Raw genomic sequence first — 21013 nt, 5'->3', positions numbered from 1 at the left:
TTTTTGCTCAGGTCATGAACTCAGGGTCCTGGAATGGAGCCCTACATCAAGCTCCCTGCTCAGCGGAGGGTCTGCTTCTCCCTCTGCCTTCTGCCTCCCGCACTCATGCTCACTTGCTCTTTCTCTCAAATAAATCCTTAAAATTTATTTATTTATTTGACAGAGAGAGTGAAGGAGGGGCAGATGGGGAGGGAGAGAGAGAGAGAGACAAGCTGACTCAATAATACAGAGTGGAGCCCAACATGGTGGATCCCACAACCCTAGCTGAAAATGAGTCAGACGCTCAGCTGACTGAGCCACCCAGGTGCCCCCATTTCACATTTCTTTATGCTGACTTGGTGGTGGTAGTTTTGCTCAGTTTTTGCTTATCTGGGAAACTCTATCTCTCCTTCAATTCTGAATGATAGTCTTGCTGGGTGTAGCTATTCTTGTTTGTAAATTTGTTGTGAGATTTTTTGATTGGTGATTCAGTCTCATTCCTAGTAATTAGTCTATTCTCCTTCATGATTCAGTCTTAGAAGGTTGTATATTTCTAGAAATTTGTCCCATTTTTTTCTAGATTGTCCAATTTGTTGGTATATAATTGTTCACAGTAGTCTCTTATAGTCATTTGTATTTTTGTGGTATCAGTTTTAATGTCTTTTCTTTCATATTTGATTTTATTTGAGCCCCCTCTCTTTTCCCCCCTGCCTTGGTTAGTTTAGCTAAAGGTTTGTCAATCTTGTTTATCTCTTCAAAGGACCATCTTTAATTTCATTCATCTTTTTATTTTTTTAGTTTTGATCTTTGTTATTTTATTCTTTCTACAAATGTTGGGCTACATTTTTCTTTTACTTCCTTGAGGTGCAAAATTAGATTGTTTTAATTGAAATTTTTCTTGTTTCTTGAGATACGCCTGTATCACTATGAACTTTTCTCTTAGAACTGCTTTTGCTCCCTCCCATAAACTATATTGTGTTTCATTTGTCTCAAGCTTTTAAAATTTTTCTCTTTTAATTTTTTTGTTGACCCTGGTTTAGTTATTTTAAAAGATTACTTTAACTGCTGAGTAGAGCATGGAATTAGGGAGGAGGTAGCAAAAGTAGGTATGAGAGAGGGAAGGAGGGGAAAATAAAAAAACCTATGAGAAGATCATTGAAAAGATTATTACAGTAATCCAGATCTGAGATAATAGGGGCTTCAACCAAGGTAGTGATAATAGACAGAGTAAATGGATTTTCATCAATTTTAGGAGATGGCTATTGATTTTGAGTGTCATGGAGAAAGGGATAGAGAATGACTGTATTATGCATAGCTGGGTAGATGATGATATAGGAAATGGAGAAGAAAAAGCATTGATTAGTATCAGAACAGATATGCTTATTGAGTTTGAGATGTCTGTAAGATAAAAGAGGCATGAATAGGCACCTGTGTGTGTGTGTGTGTGTGTGTGTGTACACATACCCAGAGAAGAAATCTGAAGTGGATAAAAGGAATTTGGGACTTGTTAATAGATGGTGTTAAGGCAATGGTAGTAGAATTTCCTTAAAAAAGAAGATAAATCAAGAAAAAAGAGGACCGAGTACAGAAATTTCAACTTTAAGTTTGGGTAGAAGGAGAGGAGTTAGGAATGGAGTTGAGACGGAGGAGTCAATGAAGTAGGAGAAAATGAGAATTTTTAGTGGCAAATAAGTAATGGAGGAAAGCTTTTATAAAGGATGAAAATGTGATTTACTGTAATTGAATGTTGCTAGGATGGAGAAAGAAGCCAGAAAAGAGTGGGGGCATGAGTGGGAGGTGAAGAGGAGACAATGAGAGTACATAACTCTTTTGAGATTGCATTCTTTTTGAATGTGAAGGGTTCACTATTTGAAAGTTGAGGTGTAGTGGAACATCCAATGGAGAAGTAGTGTATATTGGATACGTGAAGTCGTGGCCCCGGAATTTGAGTGAGAGATGAAGATTAGAGAAATCTGAGAGTCATTCATATGGAGAATGTAAGTAAGTAACTTGAGCATGGATTTGTTTCATCCAACTCAGTTGTTCAGAGCTTTGGCTGAGACAATTCAGGTTTTGCTCTTCTTAATCTTGACATTGTTAAAAGGAAGATAAAATACTGTAAAGGCTCACAAAGAGTTGTCAAAACAAGAGCATACATTGTATCTAGTTTTACTGCAAGTATTAGGATAAACAATTTTAAGAACCTATCAATTTGGTTAGTTTTACAGTAGTTGGTATTTTGTGAAATACTGTGGTTACTGGATTAGTAGTGAGTCATAATCTGGTTTTACATTATACGTGATTTATCACTCTTGGTGTATACAATTGTGGTATACAAATTGTATCACCCTGTTAGTCGGCTACCTAGAATGATCCAAAAGGTAAGATCTTTCTCCTACTGAATTCATTTCTCAGTTATTATCTACTTGTAGATTATAGAATATCTAAGTTAGTGTCTGATCTTTGAAATTTTTGGTATGTGATTAAGGTTGAAACTGATTTTGGTTCTGTTTGTCTCCATTTATATCAAACTATTGGGATATATTTGTTAAAATTCTTATTGCAAGTTAAAGCTTGCTTAAGAAAAAAAGTCAAATAAGGATATGAGGATATTTTACAGATATATTACAGCTTGTATGTCTCAGGGATATTATAGAAGGGTCTGTAATTCATTCAGTTTAAATCAGGAGTGCACACCTGGTTAATAAACTGGTTAGGTTGATAGGTTTCCCCAGAACATGGTGTTTAATCTTACAATAAAAATTTATGTGTGTGCATGCGGTGAGAGGAATTCTAGAATTCTGTTTTACAAGTATAATCTAAAAGATATGTACTAACTAGAAATTCAAGGTAAGGAGTTAATGGTTCCAGTCATGGAACAAAAAAATCTATGTGCTATTTTAGAGATGTTGAATATCTGAATAATTTCTGGCCCTAAATCATATATAAACAAATTCATCTGTGTGGTCTTGAGTCTTATTACTGCAGAGATGAAAATTGTACGTGTTACTTGTTTTAGTGCTAATCTCAAATCAGTTGCTGTTTTAGAGTTTCAGTGTGTATACATCTATATATGTGTATATGTTTGACACATCACATGTGTTATTATCACATTTCCAAATATTTGTTAAACTGTGCTTTTTTGTTTAGTGAATACTAGATGAAAACAACCACCTGATTCTAATAGCTCTTGACTGGGAGTTCAGTGTTCGTGAAAGATGCTGGATTGATCCTGGAAATTGAAGCCTTGTGTGAATGTAGGGTAGCAACAATGTCAGCTCCCAGATTCTGCTCTATTAACATACTTTGGTCTGATCTGCAGGAATAAAGCTCTTCTCAAAGATTATCGGATTTCTTTTTTCTGCCACTGTGAATGAGGGTGTTGATATTCAAAGGGTTTTTTTAAGGATCAGATATACTTAGCCTTTTCAGAAATTTTAACTGTTAGGTTACTTTTTTGTTCCTGTATTTCTTTTCATTGTTCAGACTTGAGTTAATCACTTAAAATCAATGGCCCCATGGATTATTAATTGAATAAGCAAACACCGGTTGGTGTTATGGTTCAAATCATATTCTTCCTTTCTCTTTTTTTTTTAAGATTTTATTCATTTATTCGTGAGAGACACAGAGAGAAGGCAGAGACATAGGCAGAGGGAGAAGCAGGCTCCAGGCGGGGAGCCCGATGTGGGACTTGACTCTGGAACCCCGGGATCACGCCCTGAGCCAAAGGCAGAAGCTCAACCGCTGAGCCACCCTAGCATCCCTTTTCCTTTCTCTTGTAATTCTTGCACACAAATAGCTTTTTGATGATGAATAATAGTAGTTACTATTTATTGAGCATGTATATATTAGATGTCAGGTCAGATAAAAAGGCATTTTATATAAACTCATTCTTTTTCAGCATTAAAACTATCCTACAAAGCATAGTTTTCATATAAAGTATAAAGACACTGAGATTTGGAAAGATTAACCTGCTTAAAGCAGCCCCAGCTGTTAAGTGCTAGAGCATGAATTCAAACCTTGATTTGCCAGAGTCCTATACCAGTGCTCTTTCACCAAACTCCACTGACTACTCATAAAAAAGGTTCATTTGAATTAAACATCAGAGAAGCAAGTCTATTACGTATTGGTAATGGTTGTTTTAAAGTTCTATTCCCATGGACATTAAAGAGGGCATGTGATGTAATGGCCCTGGGTGTTTTATTTTTTTATTTTTATTCTTTTAAAGATTTTATTTATTTATTCATGAAAGACACAGAGAGAGAGAGGGAGAGAATGAGAGAGAGAGAGACAGAGACATAGGCAGAGGGAGAAGCAGGCTCCATGCAGGGAGCCCGATGTGGGACTTGATCCTGGGACTCCAGGATCACGACCTGAGCTGAAGGCAGATGCTCAACCTCTGAGCTACCCAGGCATCCCAGAGCATTGGGTGTTTTATAAGACTGGTGAATCATTGAACTCTTCCTCTGAAACTAATAATACAGTATATGTTAATTAATTGAATTTAGATTTAAAATAGTAAAAAAAATTCCCTATAAGGCAAAAAAATTAAAAAAATTCCAGTCCCAGTCTTGCTAGATATTCCATTGTCATATTCATAGATACTCTTGAATCACACTTTTTATTTTAAAAAAGGAAAGTCACTGAACTAATAGGAGCTCTCTAAAGAGTTGTGATTAAAAAAAAAAAAGTTGTGATCATGGATGGAAAGCCTTGATAAAACATAGTTTAAGTTTGAGCTGTTCTTCAGTATGCAAATTCATAATTTTATGTTGGCATTAACAGACTTTGAAATAGTAGGTACATACAAGCCTTACCAGTCTAAGCATAACTTTGGGATCCTTTGTTTGGAAAAATTTCCTAGAGAAGTGCTTTGAAAGTTAGTTCTTTAGTTATTTTACTTTGTATCACAAGCGATGAGTGAGCACTTACTCTATGCCAAATACTGTGCCATATATCATGAATACAGTGATTAATAAGGCAGAAGCAATCATGATCTTGAAAAACCTCAGTAGCCTGGAAGGGAAAGATAAACAGTTTTAAAAATTCATAATTCAGTTGATAAGTGCTATGATAAAGAAAGTAAAAGCTATGTAAGGAATAAAGGACACCTATTTGAAACCTAGATCAGAAGAGTTTCATAGAAGATGTGATGTGTACGATAGGACAAGGAGGATAAGTAAAAATTAGTAAAGGAACAGTGGAAGAGCACAGTATTCCAGGCCTAAGTAATATGTGAGGCTTGTTTTGTTATACTTGTTTTTTTTATACTTGTTTTGATAACAGTTTTATTGAGATCTTATTGATGTACCACAATTTCATTCCTTTAAAATATACATCCAGTGGTTTTCAGTATATTCACAGAGTTGTGCAACCATCCCACTAATTCCGGAACTTTTTTTAGGAGGGGAATGGGCAAAGGGAGAGAGAGAGAGAGAATCTTAAACAGGCTCCACACCCACTGTGGAGTCCAATTCGGGACTCAGTCTCACAACCCTGAGATCATGACCTGAACCGAGATCAAGAGTTGGACACTGAACCAACGAGCCACTCACTCTGGTGTCCCCAGAACATTTTTTTTTAAAAGGTTTTATTCATTTATTCATGAGAAACACACAGAAGCAGAGACACAGGCAGAGGGAGAAACAGGCTCCATGCAGGGAGCCCAATGTGGGACTCAATCCCGGGACTCCAGGATCACGCCCTGAGCCAAAGGCAGGCGCCAAACTGCTGAGCCACCCAGGGATCCCCTCCCCAGAACATTCTTATCACACTGAAAAGAAACCCTGCACCCATTTGTAGTCACTCCCTATTCTCTCCTTTCCGTATTTTCTGCCAACTACTTATCTACTTTCTGTGTTTAAGGATTTGCCTGTTCTGGACATTTCATATAAATAGAACCATATAGTATGTAGTCTTTTGTGACTGGCTGCTTGCACTTAGCATAATATTTTTAAGGTTCATCCATAACATAGCATGTATCAGTATGAAACCCCTTTTTGAGGAATGGAGATGGGCAAGATTAAGAATTAAAAGTTTGGTATCCCTGGGTGGCGCAGCGGTTTGGCGGAGGGGGAAGCAGGCCCCACGCAGGGAGCCCGACGTAGGACTTGATCCTGGGTCTCCAGGATCACACCTGAGGCCAAAGGCAGGGCTAAACCACTGAGCCACCCAGGCTGCCCAGTTTGAGAGATTTTAAAAGGCAGTATTGATAAGACTTGGTGTTACTGAGCGTAGAGGGAGGGAAAGGAAAGGTAGTATCTAGAATGGTGTTTAAGGCTTTGAGATGGTCAGCAGGGTGGCTAATGGTGCACCGACTCATTAAGGAGTTAGCTAGATGGATTTTGGGGTGCTGATCTATGAGGATTTCTAAAATGGCACTGAAAAGTTAGAGATGAAAAATGCATTTACCAGAACTCTAAGTATAATATTGTATATTCTTTAGAGGAAAACTTTGATAAGGTTCCATAGAAGGAGGTAAGATCCCCTCCCTCACCTAGCTTGTTTGAATGATGAGGTAGTTCCTGAACTGTAAGAAGCTCAAAGCCTGTTTTATTGAGTGGGATATGCAAATTTGGAGTCAGAGCCAAACTAGTTCAGTAGAGAACAGGCTGCTATCAATTTGTCTTCTTTTTTCCCTTTTATGGTTCTTAACTTTTCCTTTAGAATATTTATGTAAGATTGAATTGAAGAGTATCAAATTGGGGCACCTGGGTGGCTTAAGCATCCACTTGGTTAAGCATCCACTCTTGATTTTGGCTCTGGTCATGATCTCAGGGTTGTGAGATTGAGCCCCCAGTAGGGCTCCACACTGGGTATGGAACCTGCTTAAGATTCTCTCTCTCCGGCAGCCCCCGTGGCGCAGCGGTTTAGCGCCGCCTGCAGCCCAGGGTGTGATCCTGGAGACCCAGGATTGAGTCCCATATCGGGCTTCCTGCAGGGAGTCTGTTTCTCCCTCTGCCTGTATCCCTGCCTCTCTCTTCGCTCTCTCTTCATGAATAAATAAATAAATCTTTAAAAAAAAAAAATTCTCTCTCTCCCTCTCTCTTTGCCCCTCCCCCCTTAAAAGTATCAAATTACCAACCTTTTATGTGTATCTATTGCTATGTAATAAATTACACCAAAACATAGTGGCGTAAAACAACAATTATTGTCCCTTCCTATTAGAGGTTAGCTAGGCTCAGCTAGGTGGTTCTCAATTAGGGTTTTCATGACGTTGTAGTCAGACAGTGGCTGGGGCTTGCTTGAGGCTTGCTCATCTTGAGGCTTGCTCATTCCATATGTGAAGACTTATGGGCAAAATCACCTACGTGTGGCCTTTCCATGTGGTCTCTCTAGGATGGTTACTGGATTCCAAGAGTGAGTATCCCAAAAGGACCAGGAAAAAAACTGTTACCTTTTATGACTTAGCTTTGAAAACAGTATTCTTCTGTTTTGTTCTGTTTGTTGAAGTAGTCATGAAGTACTGCCTATGTTTAGAGGAAGGGGACATAGGTTTCACCACTCTTGGAGGAAGATCATGTGGGGGGATTCCTGGGTGACGCAGCGGTTTGGCGCCTGCCTTTGGCCAGGGGCGCGATCCTGGAGACCCGGGATCGAGTCCCAGGTCGGGCTCCCGGTGCATGGAGCCTGCTTCTCCCTCTGCCTGTGTCTCTGCCTCTCTCTCTCTCTCTGTGTGTGTGTGACTATCATAAATAACTAAAAAAAAAAAAAAAAAGAAGATCATGTGGGAATGGAGATACTGTAGCAAGTATCTTTGCAAATATGATCTGCCACACTTAAATTGAGAGCCTTAGGATAGGGAACAAAGAAAATGACTTTGGAAGATTGAATGCGATTTTGTATATACTGGGTTTAATTCCTTGTCAGATTTACTGGTGGAAATGTTAAGAAATTTGGTTACTAAGCAGTTACTGACTGTTCTCTGGTAACTAGTCATCCCAGCCATGATAGAAACAGTATTTAACTTAAAATGTTTCTTCTCATTTTCTTCTTTGCTGTTGTCTTCTTTTTTTTTTTTAACCTGTGTCCAGGATTGTGGAAATTACAGACTGTTCCCTATTTAACAATGGTTTGACTTATGATTTTTTGACTTTAGAATCATTGGAAAGCAGTACACATTCAGTAGAAAACTATACTTCAAATTGTGAATTTTGATGTCTTCCCAGGCTGGTGATGTGTAGTGATACTGTCTTGTGATTCTGGGCAGCAGCAGTGAGCTATAGCTCCCAGTCAGCCATGTGATTGCAAGGGTAAAGACTGATACACTTAAAACCATTCTGTACCCATATACCCATTCTTTTTTTCACTTTCAGTATAGTATGCACTGAATTCACATGAGCTATTCAGCACTTTATTATAAAATATACTGTGTGTTAGATGATTTTGCCTACTGTAGGCTAATGTAAATGTTCTGAGCATGTTTAAGGCGAGCTAGGCTAAGCTATGATGTTCGGTAGGTTAGGCGTATTAATGTGTTTTAGATTTAAGATATTTTCAACCTACGATTGGTTTATTGGGACACAATTCCATCATAAGTTGAGAAAGATCTGTATTACCTTCATAAATCTCTTCTGTTATAAACATGTTCACATCAAAGATTTCTATAAATTGCTTACATTTTATATTTTAAACATCATCTTTATTCCTGTCATTTTCCTTATAGGATTATTAAAAAAAGCTTGGTTTTTAAATTTTAGATGATTTTTCTTTCACTTGCCCCATATATAATTAAAATTTAATCTTCTGTTGTATATCCCAGTGAGATAGTCTTTTAACATTCTTGTATTTCCTGTTTCCTTCCTTTTTCATATTCAAAGGTAAAAATTTAAGTAGCTTGGAATTAAAAAAAATATATTTTATTTATTTGAGAGAGAGTGAGAGAGCGAGCCAGGGAAAAGGAGCAGAGGAGGGAGGTGCAAAGGGAAAGAGAGAGGGAGGGAGAAAGAATCTCACACTGAGCCCAGAGCCTGATGTGGGGCTCCATCTTAGGACCCTGAAATCATGACCTTAGCCAAAACCAAGAATCGGATGTTTGACTGACTGAGCCACCCAGGCACCCCTAGTTTGGGTTTTTATTAATTGAAATTCATGTATTCTTTATTCTCTTCTCAGTTATTAACAAATAATAAACATTCATTCCAAGAAAAATTAGGGATATAGAAGACTGAAAAAATGTAAATCACCCAAACACTACCAAGAGATTCTTTGTTATATTTTGGTGTATATTTCTTAAGACTTGTAAGTTTTGGCATACCCAGCTGGCTCAGTCAATGTAGTGTGTAACTCTTGATCTCAGGGTTGTAGGTTTGAGGTCTGTGTTGGGTGTGGAGATTACTTAAAAATAAAAATCTTAAAAAAAAAAAAAGAAAGACTTTTAAGTTTTCCCCAAATATAGAGTCATAAATGACTCCTTTCTATTGACATTTAGATTTTTCCCAATATTTTGCTATTTTAACATCCATCTAACAGTTATTCTGTATTTTTTTCTATTTTTCCAGTTATTTTCTCAAGATATAAATCTCTAGGAATGCCTGGGTGGTTCAGCAGTTGAGCATCAGCCTTTCGCTCAGGGTGTGATCCCCGGGTCTGGGGATTGAGTCCCTTATTGGGCTCCCTGTGAGGAGCCTGCTTCTCCCTTTGCCTGTGTCTCTACCTCTTGCCATGTGTCTCTCATGAATAAATAAATAAAATCTTTAAAGAAAAAGATATAAATCTCTAGAATGTAGTTATTATGTCAAAGGCCTTGTTTTTATAGAGTGATGATAAAATTTCCTACTTATGTTTGTTTGGCTCAGTCAATGGAGCATGTGACTTTTGATCTCCGGGTCATGAGTTCAGGCCTCATGTTGGGCGTGAAGCCTACTTAAAAAAAAAAAAAAAAAATCCAATTATTTAAATCCTTGTCACTTTTTTTTTCTCTTCCACTAGACAATTCTCTGTTTTTGTTTCTCTCTTGCATGTTTTGCTTACTGTCTCATTCTCCAACGCCAAACATACACATTCACAAATATTAAAGTGGAAGAAATCATCATAGGTTGATTACTTAAAAATGGACTTCATTAATCTCATTCGATTTATCTTTTCATGAAACATTTGTTGAAAACTCTGTGCTACGCCCTTGGTTACAGAGAATGAAGACATAGTCATTGTTCTCAATGAACTGACAGTTCAGTGGGGGAGGTAGACAGGCATACTGACAATATAAATTAATTTGTTAAGTGCCGCCATTTGTGGAGAGAATGCATGACGTGAGTATAGGATGACTTCTAAAACAGCCTGTAGAGAGAGAATCAGGGAAGGCTTCCCAGGTTGAGTTGAGAGTGAGTTTGAGTTGAACCTTTGGTAATAAAAATTAGCTAGGCAAAAAAGAGTGGCAAAAGTGTCTGAATATAGGCACAGAACATGAAATGATAGAGAAGCGTGATAAAGCATTTCACAAGAAATATGGATATTTTTATATGATTGGAGCTTAGGGAAGTAGTGGGAGAGCAGGTTGGAAAAGAGACAGAGACCAAGTTCTGAAAGGATCTCTATGCCATGCTATTAAAAAACAAAACAAAACAAAACAAAACTGTACTTCATTCTTAGAGGAAGAGAGTAAGGGGATTTATTCATTAGCTAGAAAAGCACAATCAATTTGGGTAGTATTTGTGGTGACAAATGAAGACTCATCACTGACATCCAGAGATCTGTTCATTAAGTAGGTGAGATAGGAGGGGGGTAAGATGAGAACTGATGAGGGCTTTATTTTATTTTTTTTAAAGATTTTATTTATTTATTCATAGACATAGAGAGAGGCAGAGACACAGGCAGAGGGAGAGGGAGAAGCAGGCTCCATGCCGGGAGCCCGATGCGGGACTCGATCCCAGATCTCCAGGATCACACCCCAGGCTGTAGGCGGCGCCAAATCGCTGTGCCACCAGGGCTGCCCTGATGAGGGCTTTAAATAAGGCAGTTGTAGGGGCACCTGGGTGGCTCAGTGGTTGAGTGTCTGCCTTTGGCTTGGGTCGTGATCCTGGGGTCCTGGGATCGAGTCCTGCATTGGGCTCCCTATGGGGAGCCTGCTTCTCCCTCTGCCTGTGTCTCTGCCTCTCTGTGTCTCTCAGGAATAAATAAATTAAATCCTTAAAAAAAACATGAGACAGTTGTAAAAATAGAAGGAAGGAGATAAAATTAGGAGCTGTTTATCTGGAATCTTTGCCATGGGAGATGTGTTATATACTATACTTAATTAAACATCCTGGATATTTTGAATACCTACTATATGACAAGCACTGTGCTGGGGTCTTGGGATAAAAGGCGGGGGGTGGGGAGATAAAGGGTTTCTAGCCTTGAGTGGCTAATTGTTTCATGGAGTGCAACAGATTGTAAAGAGAAGAATTACCATGTAGTATGAAATGTGTTATAGATATACATGTATTATGAGAGCATAGAGAACTAAGTGATTATTAATTTCACATTAGGAGGTGACATTGAGCAGAATCTTGAAGGCATTCTATGAAATTTTTCCCCCTGTATCTTGGACTGTATTTAAAACATTTTATAATATATTTTATGCTGTATATATACCCAGTTACTAAACTTTTTTTTGTTGTTTTTTTCCAAAAAACAATACCATAATGCCAAAAGGCAATGAAATGGCCTCTGCCATAAAGTGCTCATTCTGGGCAAAAAGTACTGGATTACTGTCTCTTATCTGGAAAGCATATTTTTATGTGAGGTGAGGAAGGCACTACTTGTTGCTAGTCTGTTTATCTCTCTTTCCCTTTGTTTTTCTAAACTATCTCTTAATTTATTTGCTAGGGCATTGACAACTTTTAAGGCTACTTTTAAGAAAAAATACAGTATTATATGTTCTCAAAGATAATAATGGAAACTTATAGCTAAATAGGATGGATTGACACCCCACTTGCCTCCCCCCCACTCTTCTTTTTTCCTTAGAACTCCCCTGAAATGATAGTAGGAAACAACATTGGATGGGAGGTTTTGATGAATAGAAAAAGTAAAACAAAGGTCTTGGAAATGAAGAAGCAATAAATTGTGGAGGGAGATGTGATGGGAAGAAAGTCTACACCCCCAAAGAACCTTAGAGAAACTTGTGGAGGTTCTAGGGATCTTTAAAGGTTTATTAGGGGAAGTATATTGCTGAAAAGAAATTGGTTGGAAGTCTGTACGTGGAGTGGTTAGTTACGCCGGTATTCTACTTACCTTATGGCAGCTAAGTAATGTTACTCCTTGTCCTGCAGGAAACTAAAGATTTATTTTTTTGCAAGAATTGAATTATGAAAGCTTTGCATTAAGGGATTCCAGGCATGTCAGAAGATAAGAATGAGGTGCAGAGTTGAAAGCAGATTGACTAAGGGAAATATAGTGCGAAGTCACAAATGTAGAGAACAGTCCTCCTTTCCTCTAGACACATTTAAGCCCCTGGGGGTACATATGGAGATAGGTAGATGATTGGATTTAACCCGACTTGAGGCTTTGCCAGCTGAGGCTAAAAGTCAGAGGGATAAAATTTCAGAAGACAAACTTGTAATGTTTGGGACAGTTACATAATATTATTGGACTTGCCTCACACATTAAAACAGATACAGACATACAGGATTTGACTTTGAATCTATAGAGTTAACTTTGTTTAAAAAACATTTAATTAAATAGTTTAAGTAGAGGTAAGGACCTTACTTTTGCCTCATTCATTTGACCTTGGTACTTCTACCTTGTATATAGCCATTTCCTATTTCTAATATGATTTAGTTCTTTATTTGATAGATGTAACCTGGTTCTTAGTACCAACAGCACTTTTCATTTAGAATATGTAACAAATACATATTTTTTTCAAGTCCTCAAGATAGGAAAATCTTTCACTAGTGATTTTTATTAGTCCCTGGAAACTTGTATTTTAGGCTTTTTCTTATTCTTTTATTTTTTAGTAAGTACATAATTTTCACATCAGATAATGGTATTATATTTGCAATAATGCCAGGAAAATTTCTTTTAGTGCCTATTATCTATAAAATTGAGTGATGTTCCTTATTCATTAGATCATATCTGAAATACTTTGCTATTCTGAAAATGCTATGATTATATGTTAGATGTTTTATATGGATAGTATGAGATTCTTAATTTTATTCTTATTACAACTACTAATCTTGTTCAAGGCTAAATTAGGCTCTTAAAGAGTTTTAAATTTTCTCTAAGCAGCTACAGAGATATTTAAATTGGACTATCGTAACTTCATAGATGTTGTCATATATTCAGAAGAAGGAAATAACATTTGAGGAAGCTTTGACAGCTTTGTCTTTTGCATACCCTTGATAGTAAAGGTTAATATTGGATTAACAGATCTACTACTTCTAAACAGTGGAAGAGGATTGGAATCATAAGAGATCCCACTTGGAGGAAAAACAGTTGTTTTTCCAATAAAAATCTCAACAGGAAGCCGCTGAATCTCAATTTAAGGATTCTGTATGTACAGGAAAAAAAATCACACATTCTCATGAAGCAGCAGTTTTTCTGGCTTTGGATTCTTGGAGGACCTATTGTAATATAAAAATAAGTGGTATTTTTATGAATTAACATAGAACCAACCATTGGATAGAAAGTGCCTGCTTTTGGTGTTTCACTATGTATTATCCATTAAAAATAAGAAATGTTAAAAAAAATGCTAAACTGTTTATTGAAACATTTAACTTTTGGCTTTCTTACACAATAAAATATGTCTGCTGCATTTCATGCTGGCCAGGTCTTTGAATCGGAATATGTAATTGTAATGTATTATTTAAGCCCATAGCTTTCATTCATTTGGCTATGATAGGTTTATATGAAGAAAATTAAGGCTTATTGCTTTAGCAAATATAATGAGCAATGTGTTTTTTTTTTTCTTTAGGATCATACAGAGCATACTGAATCAGCAAGACTGGCTGGTGGTGCAGCAAGCATCATGAGTAAGCACAGGGAAGTCTGTTCCTTATCACGTGTGTAAGGGGAAAAAGGTAAGAAAACCTGTGTTCTATTTCTATTAAAGACTGAACTTAAGAAAACAACTAAATCTATAGAAAATAATGCTCATGTATATATGCTGCTTGCTTCATTTATAACTTTGCCTCTTGTTAAACCAGGAGTATGGTGTTAAAAAAAGATTTGACTTAAATCCAGAGCAAAGGGTATTTTTAAATTACTGTTGAATTATGTCAAAAATTCTAATTTTTCTGCCAGTGCTTGGCTTTTTCCTTTTAGAGTCAACTTACACTTTGAAGATAGAATGGTAATTTCAACATGAAAAAGAACATGGATTTGAGCAACATTGTTAAGAGAAAAAAAAAAATCTAATCTTATTTCTCTTTCTTAGTCATCATGTAAGAGCTAAACAATTAAAGCTAATTTGGGGGCAGGGAATCAGATACAGATTTAATAACACTATTTTATTTTGTATTTTTAGATTAATTATGAAGAACAGTAATTTCCAGCAGAAAATTGGAAGTATTTTACTAATTCTTATAGAGCAGGAATCATTGATTTTTTTTCCTGAGTAGGAATCATGTTTGATTTCTTTCATGTCTTACAATTACTTAAGGGGTAGAAAATGGTCTGGCATGGGGGAGGGGGAGGGCAAAGTTGGAGAGTATGTGGGTAAGATTAGTTTCAAAAACTGATTATAGGGATCCCTGGGTGGCGCAGTGGTTTAGCGCCTGCCTTTGGCCCAGGGTGTGATCCTGGAGACCCGGGATCGAATCCCACATCGGGCTCCCGGTGCATGGAGCCTGCTTCTCCCTCTGCCTGTGTCTCTGCCTCTCTCTCTCTCTCTCTCTCTGTGTGACTATCATAAATAAATAAAAATTAAAAAAGAAAAACTGATTATGCCATTCACTAATGGCATGTTGCATACTCTGACTGAGTTCGTTGATTTTTCATTAAACTTTGAGGATAGAGGGATGGGTTGACAGTGTGTGTGATAGGAGATGGAACTCCTATCACAGTGTGTGTGATAGGAGACGGAGCTCCTATCACAGTTTGTGTGATCAGACGGAGCTCCTATCACAGTGTGTGTGATAGGAGACGGAGCTCAGTTGAGAGTGGAGCAGAGTGGCACTTAGTAATGCCTTCCCCATCAAAACTTCTGTGCCTGCAGCTGGAAGAGTATTTTTTGTACCCTAGCTACCTCATGTGAGAGTATATGAAAGGAGTGCCCTTTTCTGCCTTTACTGGGAAAAATCTTATTCAGGCATTACCTCTTTAGGAAGTTTTCAACCTACTGCAAAAATTATCTACAATAATAAATAGTAAATACTCAGTGATAATCAGTTATTAGAGTATTTGTCATAGTAACCCACTTTACCCCAAAAATATACCCCTACTCAGCCTGATTTAGCTTCACCTTTTCTTTGGCTCCACAGCATTCAGTGCATATATCAATGGTACAGTGTTTTATATATTAAACTCATATGTTTCACTCATATCTGTCTCCAATATGAAACATTAGGTACCTTTTGGTCAAGGACATTGTCTTATTTCTCATTATAATCTAATGACTAGGACAGTACCTGGTACTTTGTATAGATACTCAGTAATGTTTGGTGCATGGATATATACATGTTCATTGTAATTAGTAGATAGCATAAAGAGGAAATACCAGTGAAGAAAACATAAAAGGAGCAATCAGATCAGTGCTATAAAAGTGGGACCCTCTAAGACAGTTTCAAGAGAGTGTCCAAAAAGACTCTGGTCAGTAGAATAAAAAAGGAGACATGTAGAAACCCAACAACAAATGAAGAGGTCCACAGGAAGAAACTGTATTAAATTAAGTAATTATTTTTCTTTTTTTGAGATATACATGTATAATATTTAGTGACTTCTATTTTGGGAAGAGTTAGATGCTTTTATAAGAAATAAAGAATCCTGACATTAGGGGTTCCTGGCTGGCTCAGTCAGTAGAGCATGTGACTTTTTTTTTTTTAATTTTTATTTATTTATGATAGTCACACAGAGAGAGAGAGAGGCAGAGACATAGGCAGAGGGAGAAGCAGGCTCCATGCACCAGGAGCCCAACGTGGGATTCGATCCCGGGTCTTCAGGATCACGCCCTGGGCCAAAGGCAGGCGCCAAACCGCTGCGCCACCCAGGGATCCCCGAGCATGTGACTTTTGATCTCAGGGTTGTGAGTTCATGCCCCACATCAGGTGTGGAGCCTACTTAAAATAAGTAAATTAATTAATTTAAAAAATGAGTCCTAACAGGATTTAAATCCTCTGGGAGACCCACCTTATGCAATGTGAACACTGCCCCTCTCCCAAGTCTTCAGGAGACCATATGTTTTTTTTTTTTTTTGGAAGATAAAATTAAAGATGCTCAAGACTTGGGGATACTAAACATAACAGATCAAGGATGAGGCACCATAGTGAAAGCAGGGGAATTAAGGGAAATCCTTTATATTGAAATGCGAGACCCTTCCCCTCACTTTTCATTCAGAAGGTAAGTCTGGTTTTTCATCTTTGTATTCCCTTATAGAAGATAATATGAGTCCTCTCTGGAGTCTAAAGAGAAGACTTATCTATACTGACATTTAGAGGTCTCCCAATGAAATAGCTGTATTCCCGCCTGACCACCATGTAATGGAAACCTGGTTTGAAAAGCCAGGCATACAGATCTTCCAGTTGGTTTTAGTACTTCCATTTATTCAATAAATAGACTTCCATTTATTCAATAAATAGGCATTTGGGAAAGAGTCCAATGAGAAACAGACCAAAAGTACAAAAGAGGAACTTGAAGGAAATAATTCAGGTTATGCATTTTTTGTGGGACTATCACAGAAGTGGTGCTATTTTTGTTTTTAATTAATATACTTTATTTTTTTAGAGCAGTTTTAGGTTCATAGCAAAATTGTGCAGAAATTAAAGGGAATTCCCATAACCCCTTGACTGCCCTCGCTCCCTACTTGCCTCCCCCTGTATTGACATTGCTGTGTCCTTTTCATTGCAGCCTATCAGAGAGCACAGATTTCATTTGTCGCATTATTGATGATGTTTTGATACTTGTGTAAGTTGGTGCTTGCCAGGCTTTGCTGCTCAAGTTACTCTTTTTTCCTTTGGTAATTAGTATTTTGTGGAAAAGAACTTTGAAGCTATGTAAATATACCCTTCCTCATCACACTTGGGATTCATTCATTCATATTGCAAAGACTCTTGGTTCTCTTTTTTATTTAGTGGGTTATAATCCATTGCTATCTTTATTTATTTTGATTTTCTTATTTAGCCTGTGGGAACTTTTTCAGGCTGCTTTCTGTGTCCTTTTGACATGTACCCATATTCTTGGTGTGCATAACTTGCTTTCAGGCACTCAAGATAGGTTGTTCTTTTTTTAAAAATTGAAATATAATTCACGTACCAATAAAATTCATTCTTTTAAAATGTAGAGAGTCTAGTGGTTTTTATATATTTTCTGAGTTGTGCAGTCATCACATTCTGTGTAGTTTTAGAACATTTTTATCATCCCCAAAAGAAATCTTATATCCATTAGCAGTCCCTTCCTGTTTCCTTACAATTCCCCCTAGCACCTGACAATCACGAATTAATTTTCTGTTTCTATGGATTTTCCTATTCTGGACAATCCATACAAGTGGAATCATATAATATATAGCTTTTTGTATCTGTTTCTTTAATATTTCCAAAATTCATTCATGTTGTAGCATATAGATGTATCATCTGTTTTTATTGTCCTATAATATCCACTTTGTTAATATACCATACCACACTTTATTTATCCATTTATCAGTTGATACACATTTGGGTTGTTTCCACCTTTTGCTGTTGTGAATGATGTTGCTCTGAGCATTTGGGGATTAGTTTTTGTGTGAATATGTTTCCATTTCTCTTGGGTATAAACCTAGGAGTGGAATAGCTATGCCATAAAGGTAACAGTGTTTAACTTTTTGAGGAACTGCCAAACTGTCCTTCTAGCAATGTGTGACAGTTCATATTTCCCTACATCCTCATCAAAGCCCTTGTAGTTTTCCAACTCCAGCTTGGAATCAGCCATTTCTCTTGGAGCCCCTTGCTTCCTTTTCAGTGGATGACAATACTTAGAAACCAAATCTGGTGCGAGGTATATGCTCATTGTTACTTAAGTAAAGATAGAATTTTGCTGCCCCAAGATCCTGTGCACAGAGCTAGAGAATATGTGTGTGTGTGTGTAGACACACATTTATATCTATATCTATTGTGTGTGGACCTATATACATTATATCTTTGTCTTTGTCTTACTGTATCTGTTTCTTGAAGTCTGTGAGTTCATACTGATATCTAGAATTCCAAATCAATAGTGCAGGGTTCTTTCTGGTTTTCACCTTTTGTGCATTTTAATTCCCTTATCTATCAGAAAGAAACCTTGCCTCTGGTGCCCTTCATCTAGTCACTTATTTGATCCATCTCTGCATGTAACCGAACCGATCCCTTATCACTGTCTCCTTCTCCTTCCCCTGGCCCTTCTTATCCTGCTGAGGCTCTGACCTGTCACTCTGGCCTGCGCTCTTACATCTCCTCCTCACCTCTTCTGCCTGTGGACTCTTTTCACTCCCCATTCCAGACCATCCCCTTCCTGTGGATGGCTTCTTCACCTCTCTTGGGCTCTGACACCACACTGCACTGTCTTTCTGCACAGACAGCTTCCTCACCCTGCTGCGTCTCTGACTCCTTATGTTGGGCCACCAAACACAAGGATATCTACTTTACCAAACTTGGACTCTAACTTCCCCTTATACAGATGCTCTCTTTATCCTGCTCCCATGTCTATTGAGTTTTTCATAACTTTTTCCCTTTTATTATTTTTTCAACTTCTTATTTTGTAGTAATTATGGATTCACAGGAAGTTGTAAAATAGAATAAAGAGTTCCTGTGTACCCTTTATTTCTCGTTGGTTACATCTTACATAACTATAGAAAACATAAAAACCAGGAAATTTACATTTATCCATTCATCGGTTGATAGATATTTAGTTACCATCTCTTGACTGTTATGAATAGAGCTGCTGTGAGCATATTCATGAATGTATATCTCTCACATTTGTCACATGTAGATTTGTGTAACCATCATTACTGTTGAAGATATAACAGGATTCTATTATATCACCGCAGAGATCTCCCTTGTGCTCTTCCCTTATAGTCACATGCACCCTTCTCTCTCTCTCCTCTCCCATATTTAATGGCTTTTTAAAATTAAAAACATTATTACAAGTCACAGGAAGAGCTGAGTAAGCATAGAGATAAGCCATGTTATAATCGTGAATAGAAAGACTTAGTATCATTCCCAATCCTGAGTGAGGGGCAGGCTAGGAATTCTAATTTCTGGAAGTTGATTTTATTGGAATTCCATTCTATCCTGTTCAGTTGTCATTTTGGAGCCACTTGGGATAGTTTTTCCCCTAGCTGCTGGCTTTATTCAGAGAGCCCAGTCTGGCCCCTTCCACTGTAGAAACATCTATACATTTGCAGCCAGTAATTTCCATCCTCCCTGCTTGCTTTCAAATCCTAGGCCTAAAGGTTCCTGTTTAGTTTTGCAAGCTCTGTGGACTGACACCCTTCAGTTCTTACTCATTGCTGTGGCTTGCTTGCTTCTTGGTTTATGTATCTGTATATTTCCTTTCTTGCTTTTGAGTTTGACTGTAGAAACTATTTTAAAATAAGTTATTTTTTCTAGAATTTCTATATTCAGAGTGAGAAGGAATGCTTCCTACCACTAGCTCAGTACATTCTTTTTCTTTTGAAAAAATTCAAGCTTATAGAAAAATTGAAAAATAATACAATAAAGACCCATATATCCTTCACCTAGATTCACCAGATTTTACCATTTTGCTTCTTTTTTGAACATCTCTCTTCCTCCCTCCTTTCTCCCTTCCTTTCCCACACTTATACACACATTCACATATTTTCTTTTTCTGAATCATTTGAAAGTTAAATACAGATAATACAACACTGCTTTCCTAAATCGTTCAGCGGGCATCTCCTAAGAGTAAGGATATTTTCCTACAAAATCAAAATGACATTATCACATCTAAAAAGAAGATTATTAATGTATCACCTAATATATAGTCCAGATTTCCTGGATTATCCTCTAAATGTAATTTTATTTTTTGCTGTGTATGTGTATATGTGTGTTTTCCTGATCTAGGATCCAGAGAGCATTTGTGCATGGCATTTGATTATTTAATCTCTTTAGTCTCTTTTAATTTGAAATGATGGTTTTTGTAACATTGAATTTTTTGGAAAGTTCAGAACAGTTGTATTATAGAATGCCTTGCATTCTAGATTTGTCAAATTGTCTCTTCAGGATTCAATTCAGGTTAAACATTTTTGGCAAGAATACTGCGTTGGTAATGTTTTAAACTTCTCATTGCATCACATCAAGTGGTGCATCATGTCAGCTTGTTAAACTGTTGGTGATGCTAAGTTTGATCATTTGGTTTAGGTAGTAATTACATCTTTTTACTATAAGCATATTTTCTCCTTCGTGATTAATAATCTGTGGACTAATACTTTGAAGCACTGTGAATATTTTCTTCCCCCAATGACCATTTATCTGAAGGCTTTCAATTCTTTTTTTTTTTAATATTTTATTTATTTATTCATGAGAGATACAAAGAGAGAGAGACAGAGACATAGGCTGAGGGAGAAGCAGGCTCCATACAGGGAGCCTGATGGCGGGACTCGATCCCAGGACCCCAGGATCATGACCTGAGCTAAAGGCAGACACTCATCCGCTGAGCCACCCAGGCATCCCACTTTAGCAGATTTTTTGATGCTGGCCTGAATCAGTAATTATCATTGGAATTCAGCACACCTTCTTGGCCAGCTGTTCACACAGTAGTCCCTGCTTATCTACAGGGGACACGTTCCAAGACCCCATTGGTGCCTAAAACCATGGATAGTACCAAAACCTGTATATACTGTTTTTTCCTATATAAACATACTTACGATAAAATTTAATTTATAAATTAGGCAAAGTAAGAGATTAACAGCAATAACTAATAATAAAATGAATAATTA

At 37.3% G+C, this 21013-nt stretch overlaps 1 protein-coding gene across 2 annotated transcripts in view; it reads left to right on the top strand.

Moving 5' to 3' along the window:
• The window catches only part of ZFYVE9 (zinc finger FYVE-type containing 9), a 184183-nt gene that overhangs the window by 42015 nt on the left and 121155 nt on the right, over positions 1-21013 (top strand). For both annotated transcript variants that reach the window (XM_038558014.1, XM_038558013.1), the window contains exon 2: positions 13868-13973. The gene's annotated coding sequence lies outside the window, so the exon portion shown is untranslated. The remainder of the gene's footprint in view (positions 1-13867; positions 13974-21013) is intronic.

The sequence above is a fragment of the Canis lupus genome, chromosome 15 (genome assembly GCF_011100685.1).
Source record: "Canis lupus familiaris isolate Mischka breed German Shepherd chromosome 15, alternate assembly UU_Cfam_GSD_1.0, whole genome shotgun sequence".
NCBI classification, from domain to species: Eukaryota; Metazoa; Chordata; class Mammalia; order Carnivora; family Canidae; genus Canis; species Canis lupus.
Note: the sequence above shows the minus strand (reverse complement) of the source record. Positions and strands in the feature narration are given on the sequence as shown.